The sequence below is a fragment of the Lutra lutra genome, chromosome 7 (genome assembly GCF_902655055.1).
Source record: "Lutra lutra chromosome 7, mLutLut1.2, whole genome shotgun sequence".
In the NCBI taxonomy this organism is placed as follows: Eukaryota; Metazoa; Chordata; class Mammalia; order Carnivora; family Mustelidae; genus Lutra; species Lutra lutra.
This window is the reverse complement of record NC_062284.1, coordinates 111,096,715-111,109,918: the sequence shown is the minus strand read 5'-3', so window position 1 is coordinate 111,109,918 and position 13,204 is coordinate 111,096,715. Positions and strand designations below refer to the sequence as shown.

General features: G+C 44.0%; 1 protein-coding gene across 1 annotated transcript in view; it reads left to right on the top strand.

Moving 5' to 3' along the window:
* The first annotated feature begins 4,321 nt into the window (after positions 1-4,321).
* ESR2 (estrogen receptor 2) overlaps positions 4,322-13,204 on the top strand; it is a 74,327-nt gene continuing 65,444 nt past the window's right edge. The window contains exon 1 of the mRNA XM_047738783.1: positions 4,322-4,679. The gene's annotated coding sequence lies outside the window, so the exon portion shown is untranslated. The remainder of the gene's footprint in view (positions 4,680-13,204) is intronic.

The following is a 13,204-nucleotide window of genomic DNA, read 5'->3' as shown; positions in this document are numbered from 1 at the left end:
GCCAGGCTCTACAGGACAAATATGACTCAGTTTACACAAGGAAGATCAAACTCACAGTTATAACAGAGGAGAAAGCAAAGGATTCACAGGTAGGTAGAAAACTCTGCTATGTGCCCATAGATGACCTTGCAAAAGAAATGTCGTCTCTCTAAGGCTCTATTTCCCTATCTGAAAAGCAGGGACAGCCAAAGGCAAGTCATGAGGATTAAATAAAATAAAAATGAGCCAACCCTGGGCAAGCCTGCCCCCTGTGGTGCCGGGGTTGGAAAGGTACATAAATGTTACGCTCATTTATATTTCCACAAAAGACATGATCCTAAAAAGCTCTGTCTACCCAAATCCAATTTTCAAATATCAAATTTTATTTTAGAAACCCTGATTCGCGAGCAGCTGAAATAACCTGACATAACGCATTAGGAATCCCACCTTTCCAATTCATCACCTCCAAATGAAGGTGTCATTACTGGTACAACAAGTTTTCCCTTCTCTCTCAGTAGTTCCTTAAGTTTAAGGTTACATCTCCCAAATCCTCTTAAAACAGACCAATTTATAACCACCCATCATGAAGAAACAGCCTGATCCTTTATCCTCCCGAGCAGGTCAGAGCATCCCAGGACTTAAATCCTCCCAGTTCATCCCAGGTTCAGAGAAGAAAGTGCGACAATCCAAAGTCATCACCTTGCAGCGCTCCACCATTTGTAGGACTCCTCCCGTCCACATCAGCTTTTGCTTTCTTGCCTTCAACAAGCTTTTGATTGTTTTGCCTCTTAATGGGATCTTCCCTATAGAACGTCTCTCCTCGTTCCCTCTGTTCTTTCCAAGTTGAAGCCTGAGGCAGGTGTTTGTTGAATGACTGGGTTGAACAAGGTGGGTACCGCCGGTATGATGCCCCAGCGGGGGGACTCCAGAGATATCAGACACGAATTGCAGCATCACCACACAAGCAGCATGGTCGCTGGGAGAGCGCTGTGGGGGAGGCAGTGTGCACATTCCTCGGGGCTATCGTCGTCTTCACTTAGGCTCTTGGCTTTGGGCTGGGTAAGACTTCACTGGACAGAGAATGGGCAGGATGAAAAGATGAGGAAGGTGCCTCCAGATGGAGAGGGTTTCTCTCCTCCAACAGCAAAACTGTACCTGCCCTGTGCCAACCTCCTTTGCTTTCTTTCCCAGGTGACATTTAGCTCATCTCATAAGCTCATCTCATTAGTGTAATTGCAAATGCCAGTAGATTAATATTACTCATCATATATAACATGATCGAATTTTAACAATCCAATGCTTTAACCCCAAAGGATGACTTGCATGGTGAGGACTCTGGTCCCTGTTATAGAATATTGTGGGAAGAGGAAAGCCTTTCAGTGTCCTACTCTGTAGGGGCTTCCTTAGGGAGGTCAAGAATGAGGTGGAAAAGAGAAAGGGATCTTCTAACAGAGGCATGGTCCTTAAACCTAGATTTCAGGTTGCTTTCAGTGTAGATATTGGTATTAACTGTCTCAGAGTCCCTTCTTAGTTTTGGAATAAACTCCCTACTCACTGCATTAAACCAGGCAAAGCTTCCATCCCTAAGGTACCATTATCTTTCTCAATCCACAGGGTGAGTCAGAAGGAAATGCACTCACTCCCATTCATTCTTTGCTTAATATTCCCGGCAATGAGGTTTCCTTGTGTAACCACTTCTGTGGATGTTTGAGGGTCTTTAAAAAGAGAACATGCTGCGGCCATGAGTGGAACACCTTCTGAAGGAAGCATCACAGCAAACAGCTCTAGTTCTGGGGCGAGCAGACATTTATCTCTCAGGTGGCTGGAGGCTTTGAGGTAGGGCTTGTTTGTGGGAGATCTAGTGTCCTGACATTCAAGACATCCTCATTTCTGATTGACTGCTGTCATGGGCATGGAAGAGAACAGAGTTTTGGGCTCTCACCTGGGTTCTAGTCTTTCTCAGCCAAGGACTAGCCATGTTCTCAACTGGAAAATGGGGATACTTAATAATAGAATTTCCCTCCTAGGCCTATTGTATAGAAAATGAGGGGTGCCTTGGTGGCTCAGTGGGTTAAGCCTCTGCACTCAGCTAAGGTCATGATCTCAGTGTTCTGGGATCAAGCCCCACATCAGGCTCTCTGCTCAGTGGGGAGCCTGCTTACCCCCCTCTCTCTCTACCTGCCTCTCTGCCTATTTGTGACCTCTCTCTCTCTCTGTCAAATAAATAAACAAAATCTTAAAAAAAAAAAGAGAGAGAGAGAGAGAAAATGAGCTAACGTGCAGAAAAGTAGGGCATGGCTAAATGCCTAATCAGTGGTAGCTGTCAATGAAAGCATTGGGGCTACTGGCTCCTTCCTATGTGTGGCTTTAGGCAGCTCTGGGGGCCTCAGTTTCCTCATCTGAGAAGGAGGGTCAATTGTACCTGGTTCACAGAGCTCCCATTAAATGAGTTGCGGTACAAACACTCAGCACGCTCTCTGGCACAGTGTAGACACCTGATAGGTGTCAGCTTTCTTCACCCTTACATTATCTTTGTCTGCCTAGTGGCTCAAGACTGAAGTTCCTTCACAATAATTTCCTTTCCAGATGTATTTTTTTAAAAAGTTTTATTTATTTGTTTTTAACTTATTTATTTTTATTATTTATTTATTATTTATTATTATTATTTTGTGTTTTTTAAAAAAGATTTTATTTATTTATTTGACACACAGAGATAGAAAGATAGCGAGAGAGGGAACAGAAGCAGGGGGAGTGGGAGAGGCCAAACAGAGAGCCCCATGCGGGGCTTGATCCCAGGACCCTGGGATCATGACCTGAGTCGAAGGCAGATGCTTAATGACTGAGACACTCATGTGCCCCAAGATGTATCTTGTTAACAAGTAAGTACTTCCAAGTGGAACTGATTTTTAAAAACCATCGCTTAAAATTTTCTTCGGTGCATAGGAAGAAGGAGCATATAGGTACTGGGTACATCCTGGGACACCCAGGGGAGGGGACAAGGAAAGCTGAGATTGGCAAAGGGAAGCATCTGGTCCTCTAGAGTCCTACACAGATGAATCTGGTCAACTCCTCAGTCTTCGGTTCAAACTAACTTCTCTGCCTCAAGGATCAGGAAACCCTGCCTTGCAAATTGAGAGAACCCAGGAGTCCCTGCTTTAATGAAAATTGAAGGGGGTGGTGGAGGAGAGAGTTTTCCTAACCACTGTTTATAAAGAGGGCAGCTCTCCTTATGTGGAGCCTGCCCTCACTACCTGTGAACCTCTCTCTCAGAAACCCGCAGCATGCTAGAGTCGGTCTAGGCCATTTTTGGCTAAAGCCCAGCACCTGAGGCTAGCATTATAAGTCTCCGTCCGAATGCCCTCTTGGTCTTCTTTTATCAGAGATCTGGAGTCACAACCGGATCAAGAACCACATCCCTTATGCCGTGTGTATGGATAGTGTGGTGATTACTTAGACACAAATGTGGCACTGGGGTCCCAGAATGGCCTATGGGACATCTGCAACTTGCCTTAGGATTTTTGCTCCTAGTGGCTGCCCTCAAGCCGAGTGCTTCAGTAATGACTATCCTGAGGTTGGTACTCCTCACTGTGGGCCGCTGCAGGGTGGGTGAGGATAACTTGGGGACTCCGCAGACTGGGGAACTGGAGCTGCCACCAGGGGACGCTTGCCTGCGGAGAGCTCGACGGAGGCGCTGCGGACGGAAGAGGGGCGCAGCCGCCACGGAGGCAGATTCCCCCCCCCCCCCACCCCCAGGTGTTGCTTTGCTGTAGGTGAGTTTGAGGAGGTTCCTAGGATCTTTGCTCTCACGAGAAAGGCCTTCCCAGCCAGCCACGGAGAGCCCGCAGCCACCATCTCCCGCCTCGGCCGCGTGGCTTGGCACCCCCAGTGCCATGAACCTGCGCTTGCTACCCGGGACTGGGAAAATCCAAAACCTCTCTAGTTTCACCACTGGAGTCTTAGATTTCTGTACTTCAGTGACACCGAAGCATCCAGCTCCTGTCAGACCCACGTGGGTCAGCGTCCCGGGACGTGATGCCCCCAGTGTGACCCCCAGTCGGGCAGCATCAATTTCAGCTTCACCCCACCCTGGTTTGAAATGCACATTCTCAGGCCCCGCCCCACACCTCCTACATTGCGGACAGCGGGAAGGGCTCCCCCTGAGGGTGCCTGCGGAGCGCCCCTTCCCGGGGGCTTCCCCCTTCGCGCAGCTGAGTGTGGCTGGCGAGGCAGGGGAATGCGCGTCCTCCCGAGATTTCCGTGCAGCGGGCTCGGTGGTCACGTGGGCCCTTGGACGCTTGCCCTCCTCCCCCCCGCCAGCCAGCCCCGGGTCTTTAAAAGGAAGGGGTGGCTCCTCGTTAAGCCGTCTGTGATCCTCGCAGCGTCTCTGGCTCCGAGACCTGTTGAATCCCAGTTCGCGCCCCTGCGGCTCGGCAGCCGGCAGCGCCGAAGCTGCGAGAATCGCCCGTGGAAACTTGCAGCGGGTGGAGAGGAGGCGGCGGGAGAGCCGGGCCGGGGAGGGACCACCGCGGGCTGCGACGGGCTTCCCGCGCTGCGGTGAAGGCTGGCCTTGGAGGGCTGCGCGAGGTGGGCTCGCTCGCTCTCCGCACCGGGTGGCCGCCAGCCCGGGGCCAGGACCAACCCCTACGGGAGGAGCACGTGTCGGTGTTTTAGAGAGCGCCGGGCCGGTGTTCACCTGCTAGGTGAGTGCCCCTCTGCCCAAGATGGGGGTTTGTCTGCTTTTCTGTGTGAAATCCTGGGGTGGGAAACCAGTCATATTGAGAACAATAAAAGATCCCTGCCCCCCCCCCCCACCACTTTTCTTGAAAACTACAGGAAACAGAAATGTCAAGCTCTAAGTATTTTCATTCCAGACGCTGGCAGATTAATTTAGTTTGTGCCTGTACACTCCGGATTGATGCGTGTCCTTTTGAAAGAAAGAAAAAAAAAAAACCTGGATGTTTTCCAGTGGATTTCCCGACAGAGAGTGAGATGGTGACAGTGGGAAAGTTGAGCAAGGACTTCATGCTTGAGTTGTGCGGGGCTGGGAAGGTGTGCGTGGGTCAAGCAGGTGACCAGTGTTTTGAATGCACTAACTGGCATTCCTCAGTGATAACAAAAACAGTTGTCTCTGTCCTGGGCGAACGGAGCTAGATTAAGATCTAGTCGTTTTATTTGCTGATGAGGAACCCAGCTGCTGCTCTCCTACGATGCCATTCGTGCCTAATTCAAATTGGAAGCATAAACTTAAGTGAATATTATTTTTGGAAAAAATAAAACTTTGGGTTCGAGTGGATTTTTTTTTTTAATTTAGGAAAACGGGGTTGACTCAATTTTACTGGTTTATAAAACAACATTGTGCTTTGGTGTGGCATGTAACACTTTGGAGAAGAGATTTTGTCTTATTTTGTTAGATTTTTAGTGTTTACATGGGCATTCCATTGGGATTTTTACTTTTAGGTTTCTGAACTCACAGTGGATATTGTCCTTTGTGGGGAAAGATGTTTGTTACTTAAGTGAGCATGTGAAAAGAAAGGTTTGTGCTGTGAGTATTGTAAATAGAAATGTGCTGTGACTATAACACTTATTTTTTTCTGCAGAGAAATCTATTTCTGCATATATCCAGGAAGAGGGAAAATGTAAGGGTCTGTTCATCGATAGGTGTTAAACCATAATCTTAGGATCCATTTTACATCCAATCTTTTTTTTTTTTCCCAGCTGTATTACTGAAACATTCTTATGTTTTCAAAAGCAGTCTCCTGTAACCCTTGAGGCTTGAAAGTCTCTGAAGTCAATTTTTTAAAAGACTTTATTTGAGAGAGAGACCGTGAGAGCGGGAACACAAGCAGGGGGAATGGGAGATGGAGAAGCAGGCTTCCTCCTCCCAGGACCCTGGGACCATGACCTGAGCCAAAGGCAGACGCTTAATGACTAAGCCACCCAGGAGCCCCAGAAATCAATTAAAAACACATTTGGAATACATTTCATAGTGGTTCTGAGGGACTCAAATTAGTCTAATGGCCTTTTATATTCCTCAATGTATTAATATGAAAGAGGTAAAGTTTAGTGGTAGATTAAGCCTTAAAAATATAATTAACATTTAGTAGATATTAATATGTCCATTTGTAAGAGGTAAACCCTGCAGTTTTCTATAAATACATATTCAGGTAATGATGCAAACTACATCTTGTGATAATTTTAGTTCATGTTTTGAGGCATTTTATATAATAATTACAAATATGTAATAATTATATAAAATACTGAAGGCTGAGCTTGACTTGTTTGCTGGTAAGTTTCTTAGTAATTACATATAGAACACTTGAGAACTGTATACTTCAGTGTAATCTTAATTCAATGCCAAGCACATGGATTTAGACTTTTTAAAAAGGTAGGCTCCTGGCTGTATAATTTACATACGGTAAAACCTAGCCTCTTTAGAAGTACCCTTGATGAATTCTGACAGTCACAACATTTATATAATCACTTATACACTCAAGACCTAGAACCGTGCCCTCAGTCCCCAAAGTCCTCTTTGTGCTTTTGTAGTCAACCCTCTCCACCCATCCCAACCCCTGGAAATCATTGATCTGTTTGCTGATTTTACCGTTCTACTCTTCAGTGTGCTTTTACCTAGAAATAATTATCTTCCTTTGCTTTTCACAAGAGTCCTCCACTCCGTCCTCCACTCCCCCCCCCCTTTCTGTTGGGATGAGTCAGGTTGTGGTATTTTTATTTTAATCTTATATGCTTTGGAATACATTGAGGCAAAGAGAAGCTATTTTGCAAATGGGACTAAGTGTTAAATTCCCAGTGTGCTAATAGATTTCACTCTGCACATTCAGACTCCACTGTGGGATAAGCCTTTGGTTATGGTCTGTAATGTTAATTATCCCAAACTGAACATAGGGTTATTTAAAAAAACATTGGTTGGGATGCCTGTGTGGCTCAGTGGGTTATGCCTCTGCCTTTGGCTCAAGTCATGATCTCAGGGTCCTGGGATCATGGATCATGAGCCACATGAGGCTCTCTGCTCAGCAGGGAGCCTGCTTCCCACCCCCCTCTGCTTGCCCCTCTGCCAACTTGTGATCTCTGTCTGTCAAATACATAAATAAAATCTTAAAAAACATTGGTTACTTATGTAACATTAATAAAATGTATTGCATTTTTAATACTCTGGGCATTTACAAAATACTTTGATTATACTGGAGATTAAGAAAGTTACCTGAGATTACATATCATTGAATAGTGAGGAGCAGAAGAGTGATTGAAAATGGCAATCTGGAGACATTGAAAATCCAATATAGAGTGAGGGTGACTTAAGTAAAAATACTCAAGAGTTGAGGTCTGTGTGCGATTATCTATTGACATCAGTCTTTTCATTTCTGTGCTCATGCTTTGAAATCTAGATTGTCTTGCAGGACGTAGATGCAAAATTTTTGCAAACTAATATTTTTTACTGCTTAATACATTATTCAATTCAGTGGACAGTTGGGAGCCTCTTACTGCTAAGCACTCCTAATGAACGTCCGTCAGATGATGTCCTTTTCCTTTCTCCTTTGTGCTATGAAAACAACGGCCTGTATTTGATAAATGCAGCTTACTTTTCCGAGAACTCCAGTGGCAGGCAGGTGCTAGGAGAGGCAGAGTGAGGTGCTGAGGAAGTTACGGCAAACTGGGGGGGTCGGCATTCCTAGCTGGAGCCTTTACAGCTCTTCATCATTAAGGGTTTTTATCGGGGAATCTGTACAGGTGCTCTTGACCAGGCAGGAGAGTGAGGGTCTGTGGAAAGACAAATTACTGGATTTGTAGAGATTTCCTCACAGCAGTGTTTTCGTGGGTAAGTGTTCATGTTCACCTGTCAAACCTGGGACTGGAAGAGAAGAGGAGTGCATTCAGCTTAACTAACGCATTAGTCAAGTTTTCCTGAACCTCTTCATGCACAACGCTCCCCACCCTGGCCCAAATGGATATGTGAAAATGGTTCCATTTCCTAAGAGCGGTCAGAATTGGGAAGGGATGGAGACTTACTGAAGAGAGCAGACCCATGGGCTCTCTCTCCAGCACCACCTTAGTGTGTGTTGGTTCTGTGGCTGAGGTTCTGGCCTCTTTCCCGTCCAGCTGCAAAGTTCTATTTCCTGTCCAGCTTGATAAGGTCCAGTGGGCTTCAAGGGAAATTAGGTTTTTCTCACGTTGGAAGATACTTGTCCATGTGAGTCAGTTATTAATCAGTTCTGTGGTGATTTTTGGAGCATCTTTTTTTCTTTCTAATGAAAATTAAGTTGATCAAGAGCTGTGTTTGGCTGTAGAAAATTTAAGGTCAGCGATCAGTAGACTGCCATTGACACACATCAAGGATGTTTGACGCTTAAAGATTTTTTTTTTTCTATGAAATTTCTCGTGTTCTGCATGGTGAGTGTGCATTTATGATTTCTGTGGGGCATATAAATGGAGGGTGTTTGAATGCTTGGGGAGGTGTGATGGACACATTCGAGGGCACAGCACAAGGAGAATGGGGCATTCTGGGCTCCATAAGGTTCAGAGAGGCTCCCAGCGCCCAGCTGTTTGGACCAGTGTCATGAATTGTCAAGCAGAAGTACAGTGAGGAGGCAGTAATCTTCAGGGTGGTCATGAGGGCATTTTAACTCTTCTAGAAGTTCTGCCCAGCACTGCAGGTGTATCTAGTGACCTGCTAATGGACGGACTTCATCTTTCTGGATGAGTCATAATATCTCACAGATGCTTCCACGTACATCATTTCACTTTATTCTCCAAATGCTGTGAGAACATGCAGCCCATATTAGGTCCCCATTTCTACTGAAGAAGCCATGGAAGCTCGGGGAGTTGACGTGATTTGTGTGCGATCTCCTGGCTTTTAGGCAGAGTGGGGACTAGGACCCTGTGTACTGCTCTGTCCACTGGACAGAGAATATATGTAATAGGCCTGGTGGTGACCGCCTTCATCTTGTTTAACCAGATTTGACTGGTACTTTGACAAAATCCTTGACAAAAACTCTTCCTGGAGTGTCTTTCTAGCATTTCTAGGGCCTGCCTTTTTCTTCTCCCAAAGAATTGCTGTTCGTATTTGGGATTTTAAGAGCTTTTTTTCTGTTTAAATTCCAGAATGTGTTCCCAGTATGATAGAACATGATGTATGTATAATCCCACGTGTACAGAAAGCTTTCCTGCTGAACACCGACGTGACCCACAAGGGCTCACCACCAGCGTATGTGTGTCTGTATGTGTATGTGCGCATGCTCGTGCTGGAGGAGTGGGCTAGAGAAGTTTTTGGACAGAGGACAAGGGCTGTTCATCATGAAAGATACGGGCCAACTATCTTAGGCTATGATGACGGGTTAAGGAAAATTGCCATGCAAAAAAATGTTTAATTCTTAGAATCAGGATGTTTGGGTATGTGTTCTTTTGTTGACCAGGTGAAGTTCCATGCCTGCCAGGCCCAATAATTAATCTGGTTAGAGACTATTTTTCCCTCTGACTCCAGATATTGTGCTCACTGAATCAGTGCTTGCTTGTTCAAAGCACTGTGTTGGGAAAATCTTGTCCTGCAGTGTTGAAGAAATATCTCCCTGGTTTAGATCAGACTATTCACATAACCAGCCCAGGTTGCTTAGTCACTTTCTTAGACCCCCCCCCCCCCCCCCCCCGTGAAGACTTTCGCTACTTGTTTGTCTACAGGGTCTCCTGCCATGATTTAAGTTCCTCACCCCTTGTTGTATCTTTGCTTCAAAAGAAAAAACCCTTTGCCTTGGCTACCAAATTACTAATGATCCAACCTTCCACTGACAAATTGTTGCCACCTGAATCTGGATACCTCTGAAAGACCCTCAGCCAAAAGGGAACACAGGCTTTTGATTAACTCTCCAGCCACGCTCCTGAATTATTACTGCGCTAGGGCTGTGTGGAAATTCTAGAGAAATTGATTGGCATATGTATGTGAAATTGATTTTTCTAAGGAAAGTCACTGCGGCACCTGATTGATCGCCTGGACAAATCCTGGATTTGCCATTTGGTGGTGTGTATCGGACAGGTCAGTTCAGCATTTCTGAGCTGAGAATGCACATTTGTTACAGGTGAAAATGAGTAATGGGATTGATTCTCTGCTCCTGAGAGCGATGTCCTCTTCATTTTAAATTGTGTGTTTACTTTCTACCTGGATAATAGGAAGTGTTATTTCAAGTTCATGAATTTCCGTGCTGCTATTCGTCACTGTATATCAGAAGAAACTTTCTGTTTTTAAGGGGCCTACTGAAAGTAAAAGATAGCAGTGGCTTTCTGATAGATTGGTGTGCTGATTTGCTGAGTTACTTATGTTAAAATGCTACGTATGTTTCTCTGGGGCAATGTAAAGTTGAGACAACATGAAATTCAGTAAAAACTTGACAGACCAAAATGTTCAGGGAATTTTTTGTTTCAATCCTTCAACGGATTTTATTATTGAATATTAACCTGAAGTCTTGTTCAAATGGTTACTCTTCAGTTCACTGCTCTCCTGCTTTGTAATTTCCTGAATGTAATGTGTCTACTCCTCACAGTGACCACACTTCTGGATATACTTCTATTTATTAAACTGGGTAGGCCATCTTGTTTTCTTGTACTTTTTTTTTTTAAGTTCAAGAAATACAAAATGTATTACCTCCAGGTTACATTTTGCTATACACAGATACAATTCATTAAGCATGTTACCTTGAGTATCTTCCTCTGAATCATTACACTGTGTACTGTTTCAGTTGTGTTGTTAACATACTTGAAAATGTCTTTTGATTAAATATCTGGCCACATAAGATATGCTCAGATCGTATAGCAAAAACAATGCACTAAAATGCAGTCCCCAAAGACCATATCAAAAACCTAACCACAGCGAACAGCCTATGTGGAGGCGGAGTGGAACAGGAGAGGTGTTTTCAGGACCGATGGAAGGATGGATGCCCCCTCACAATGCTGACCGGCCCAAAGGTGATCTCAAGAGCACCAGTGACCTAATTACCAACACCTGTGTTTCTTCTATAGTCAACCACTCGCTCCAACCCAGGTCATTTGATGAATCTGTAAATGTTTTCAGGCATTTCTATTTAAAACCCTTTCTTGATTAACAAAATGTGGTGCATGAAAACAATGAAATATCATTCAGCCTTAAAAAGGAAGGAAATTCTGACACATGATACAATATGGATGAACCTTGAGGACACTGTGGTAAGTGAAATAAGACAAACACAGAAGGACAGACGCATGATTTCACTTCTCTGCGGTGAAGAGTCAGCACCATAAAAGACAAAGTTGAATGGTGGTTGCCAAGGGCTGGAGGAGGGGGTAGGTTGGGGAGCTGTTGTTTAACAGGCAAGGAATCTTAGCTTTGCAAGATGGAAAGAGTTCTGGAGATGAGCTGCACAATGGCATGAATGTATGTAACACTACTGAATCATCCATTTAGAAATGGTTAACATTGTAAGTTTGTGTAATTTATCATGACTTAAAAAAATTTTTGGACATGGCTAGTTTTGATAATAGTTAACATTATATGCTTTATCCTACATATTTTCTGTTAGGAATCGGGGATTGTATATGTTGATTGGGAAGCTGAGTAATGGAAATATGAAATTCTGTTATGATTAATAAATTCATATTGTCATATGAAATGTATAAGATATATACATATCTTATACATGCATTATATAGTACATATATAATGTATCTATATAATATACATATTATATATCTTAGGTGCATACATGTATTATGTCTATAATGCATATCATATATTCTGTATATATGATATGTACAATATCTATCTACACACACACACACACTTTTTAAATTCTGTATTCTTCTCCAGCTACTGTTCTCTCTCCTGTCCTTAATGGTCAATCAGTGCTGATTATAAGTGGTAGGATGTCTGTTTTAGTTCCTTAGCATTTTACCTGGTGTGTCTTGCCTCCTTTACCTGGCACAGTAGCTCTCTGAATGCAGACTGCATGTCTTGGGACTCCTTTAGATCTCCTTTCTCTACATGGTACCATACCTACTGAAGGTGCTTCCCCCGCCCTTTTTAAATTAACATACAGTGTATTATTTGCTTCAAGGTTATAGGTCTATGAATAATCAGTCTTACACACTTCATAGCACTCTCCATCGCACGAACCTTCCCCAGTGTCCATAACTCTCCATAGCACGAACCCTCCCCAGTGTTCCACCCTATTCCTACCCCCCAACCTCCCAGCAACCCTCAGTTTGTTTCCTGAGATTAAGTGTCTCTTATGGTTTGTTTCTTTCCCCATCCCATCTTGTTTTCATTTTTTCCCTCCCTACCCACCATGACCCCTTGCCCTGCCTCTCAAATTCCTCATATCAGAGAGATCCTATGAAAATTGTCTCTCTCATTGACTTATTTCATTCAGCATAATACCCTCTAGTTCCATCCACATCATTGCAAATGGCAAGATTTCTTTTCTTTTGATGGCTGCATAGTATTCCATTGTGTATATATATATGTGTGTGTGTGTGTGTGTGTGTGTGTGTGTATGTACCACATCTTCTTTATCCGTTCATCTGTTGATGGACATCTAGGTTCTTCCCATAGTTTGGCTATTGTGGACATTGCTGCTATAAACACTGGGGTACACATACCCCTTCAGATCACTACATTTGTATCTTTGGGGTAAATACCCAATAGTGTGATTGCTGGGTTGTAGGGTAGCTCTATTTTCAACTTTTGGAGAAACCTCCATGTTGTTTTCCAGAGTGGCTGCACCAGCTTGCATTCCCACCAACAGTGTAGGAGGGTTTCCCTTTCTCCACATCTTTGCTAACACCTGTCATTTCTTGACTTGTTAATTTTAGCCATTCTGACTGGTGTGAGGTGACATCTCATTGTGGTTTTGATTTGTATTTCCCTGATGCCAAGTGATGTTGGTGCTCCTATTTTTGACTAACACCCTTGACTGGGTGAAATCTTATAAACACATTCCCTCATACTCTTTCATTATAGCAAATAATTACTGAGTGGTAGTAGAAGGTGAATAAAAATAGTGTGTGCCTTCAAGGAGCTTAAGATCTAGTTCTACCTCTACCATGTACAAGAATGAGTCAATGGAGTTCTAATAAGGAGGATGAAGTTTGTAAATAATTATAGGGGTGCTAAGAAGGGTGCTAAGGCATAGAACGCCAACCACTTTACGATGCACTTTGCATATTCCTTATAGACATGACCAATCTT